We start from the raw sequence: 4,083 nt of genomic DNA, 5'->3' as shown, positions 1-4,083 counted from the left end.
GACCTAATCAGCGTGGAGTAAAGCAGAAGAATTACTTCTCTTGTCTTGCTTACAACACTCCTGCTAATACAGCCCAGAATGATGTTTGCTTTTTTTGCAAGTGTTACACTGTTGACTCATTTTTAGCTTGTGATCCATTATGATCCCCGGATCCCATTCTGCAGTGCTCCTTCCTAGACAGTCATTTCCCATTTTGTATGTGTGCAACTGATTGTTCCTTCCTAAATGTAGTACTTTGCATTTGTATATCCCCACTTGATATGCCCTTCCAGCGTGACAGTGAACTATTCATAACTTACTCTCTGGCAACAGTTTTCCAAACAGTTAATGCACCCATCTTATAGTAGCTCTATCTGGACATATTACTACAAAGATTAATATCCTCTGAATACAGTCATCCTTCTTCTGATCTTCAAGTAGGCAGGGGCTAATGGGGAAGAAGATCTCCTAGGTTAGCAGCCCTCCTCTGAACTGTTTGTGAAAAAAGGTGATCCTCTGGCACCAAGCAGTCCTTCCCCTAGTTTCCTCCCAGCAGTGGAGAGGGAAAGAAGGGGATCCCACTCCACTCTTTGCTCAAGGATCCCCTGTGGGAAAACAAGTGTCTATCTATATAGAGTGCACCAGTTACCCCAGTACATGCCAAACAAAGACCCCTGGCTCTTATCCATTGCTCCAGGTAGGGAGGGGATGAAGATGGTAGTGTGCCCCCTACATTTCCCCATGCCTAGGCTTTCTCCCTTCTATCAGGCTCCTCCTTCTCTTACCTGGAATAGTCTTCTAAACAGGATGGGAGAATATGTTGCTGGGCCTCATCACGTTCAGCTCCCCCAGTCTTCTGTCTTCAGGAAAGCTGGCAATGCAACAACGAAACACAGTACAGAGGAATGATCTCCTAGGAGAGAGGAGGCAGAGATGGGATGGGAAGGAGGAGTTGCTGGCCAAGAGAAGACAAGCTTACATGGGAAGAGAGAGTGTGATGAGGACACTCATGGACGATTAAGAGAAAAACTTGGTGAGGGGACAGTGAGGATTCCAGGCACAGGGTTTACTCACTGGAGTAACAGCTGCTGGAGGCCCCATGCCAGCTTCAAGCAGGAGGCTAGAGCTTGAGTCTTTCTTCTATACTGACTGCCAGCAGCCCAGTAAGGAGGGAGCTTCAAATATAGTTTGAATGGAAGGGATGTTTTCTATTGGCTGAACTGCTGACTGACAGCCACTCTATCCAGTACAATGCTTGTCTCATTTATAAAAAGGGGATCTTACAAGCCATTTCCCCCCAGCAGCCAGGATGTGATTGACACCCCAGTCACCTTGGGCCAGTCTGCCCTTTTTTATACATTGGCTCAAACAAAGGAGTAATTCCTAGGCACCATGGAAGAACTCAGCACAGGAGTAAGAGTCTGATAGCTTTGCATTCTGTGCCTCCAGAGAGTGCCCAGGAGCACCTGCTGCTGTGACTGATGGAAGATGGGCTTGGGGTGGGCCTGAGACCAGCTTTACTGAGGGGGATAGGAGCTTAAACTTTCTGTGGGGGAAGCTCATCAAATCATGGTCTTGCCTGGCTTCTTGCCATCAACTCCTCCTGTGTCAACCAATGGGACTGGAGTGCAATTGTTTGCAGGTGCTAAGTGCCGGCAAGCTGATCAAAGGAACAGTCCAATGGCACACCAGGCAGCTCTTTTCAACTACAGTATCTTCTGTCAAACCTCCTGGACATCTAGCAAAGTGCCAAAGAACTTGACTGCATCTCTGAACACATAATTACATACAACAGATGCTATAATCTCTTTGGACTCCCCCCCTGCCTCAGCAGCAGCAGTAGTTCATTAAAGTCATGGTCCTAAGCATGGAAGGGAAGAGAAGAATAGGGACTGGCTGGCATTTGTCAAATGATTGTTCTACACAACATATGGTGACTAGGTTTCTAGGATGACTGCACAGCCATTTGGCCCATTAAAGAACAGTCAGCATACCCCTTACTTTCTACTAATGAGCTTGGAGCAGGTCAGGAGCATGAAGGGATTACTTAGGGTATTTCACAGGCCAATCCTGAATGCAGAATAGACTGTTCCATGGAATAATCCCTTTTTACTGGAAATACTGCAGCTGCTAGTTGTTCCTAAAGACCCACAGTACTTATCCCTGCTAAGAGACAGTAAAGTGGGCCACTACAGTCTGTGTTCTAGGATGAAGTCTCTGCTGCATGAATTCATTTATTTGTCTGGTCTACAGTTGGTTGATGACTGAAGGAACTGACTGAGGCTGAAGTTGGTTTTAGCTAAAAAGTCTAGAAAAAATAACATTTTGGTAATCACAGCGGAATATAATATCAGTGGTTGCCTTTATCTAGGCTAAGCATTCTTCTTCTTTTAGAAAAACCATTGTAGCCTCAAGTAGATGTTTATATAAATCCTCAAGTAGCTGTTTATATAAATAACATACTTCTCTCTCCATTTTATTCTCAAAAAAGCCCTTGCCAATACTCTTGCCCTAAGTAAAGGGCTACTCCTTAAACCTAAAACCTCATGCAAAAAACACAACCACAAAAACCAAACTCTCTCCCACACACTCTGGAAAGGCACAAACCCAAATCCTTTCTGTTTAGAGCAAAAGTGTCAACTCGACCAACAAAATGCAGCAGTGAAAATAGACTGACTCACTGTGCACTGGCAAAGATGGAAGTGCTCTTTTTTTGTAAAGAGGAAACATTCAGAGGAGTAGCCAGAGGCAATGTCTGCACTATCTATAAGTCACCATATCTGGTTGCAGATCATTATAGATGAGGCTTCTGTTTTTGTAATTAGCTCCCTTTGGCAGCCCATCAGAAGTCAAATCTATTAACTTTCAGGGCATGATTCCAGACATGTTCATTCTATTGATTGTTTTCCTGTTGTTGTTTCTGTTTTTAGTTTTTATTCTGCAAATGGCATGTCTGATTTGTAATTCTGTACCCAGCTATCATGGTACTAGGTTAGAAAAAAGTAAATAAACAGAGAAAAACAGAGCAGAGTCAAATATGCCACTGGAAACATCTCTGTGCTAGGTCTAACCCTTCTCTTCTTCCAGAGATGGGGAGCCAGCCTTTCTCCCTGTGTTCTTCAATAGATTCCCTCCTCCAATTCACAGAGGACTGCTCCCACCAATCAATTTCTGGGGACAACTTGAAATAAAAGAAGACCTGATATTCTCATGGCATTTCCACCATTCCACTCCTGTTTCCAGGCAGGAATAACATGACAATAGCCTCTCTCTCATGGTATTTCTGCACTTGTGACTCTGGTATGGCTGGATGCAGGAGGTACCAAAAATTCTCAGAATATTTCAGATAATCAAACACAGGCTTGAAGTAAGTTCAGGTCTGGCAATGATCCAACGACTGAGTTGGGATATATGGGCTAGTCTTATTCTATCTGCTTCTAGGAACGACTGGTCTGAGTAAAAAAAAAAAAAAAAAAAAAATCCTTCCAACAGCATCAGACTCACATCCCATCCAGCTAAATTGGTTAAAATGCTGTGAAAGTTGTTTTGGGTTTCCTCTTGCACTAAAGTCACAATTTGCAGGAGAGAGTCCACTCCAATTCAATGCTTACATCCTAGTCAATCCCAGGAGGCTGGCGTAAGGTGTAAATTGGCACTGAATTTGTTTTCTAACTTCACAGTTGTGAAATGCATCTCTCTGATGGACTCATAATGGCAAGCTTTGACTTTTTCAGCTAGCTGGCAGTGGTGACTTTGCCACATGTTATATTAACGCAAGAAAAGTAATTTCTGTTGGCTAGAATCACATTTCTTCATTACACTAATTGCAACTGGAAAATGTTCTCTGCCTATGCAGGTGTGTGTGTGTGTGTGTGTGTGTGTGCGCGTGTGTGTGGTGGGGGGAGGGGCTCCTATCTTTGCCTAAATTCTCTAATTACCACCAGGGCCGGCTCCAGGCACCAGCCGACCAAGCACGTGCTTGGGGTGGCACCTTGGGCCGGGGCGGCATTAAGGTTTTTATTAAATTTATTTATTGGGCGGAGGCTGGCGTGGTGCGGCGCTTGGGGGCAGGGGCTGGCGCTCGGAGGAGGGGCGGGGGTTGGC

Source organism: Trachemys scripta, chromosome 7 (assembly GCF_013100865.1).
Source record: "Trachemys scripta elegans isolate TJP31775 chromosome 7, CAS_Tse_1.0, whole genome shotgun sequence".
Taxonomy (NCBI): Eukaryota; Metazoa; Chordata; order Testudines; family Emydidae; genus Trachemys; species Trachemys scripta.
The sequence above is the reverse complement of the archived record's forward strand: the minus strand, read 5'-3'. Positions refer to the sequence as shown.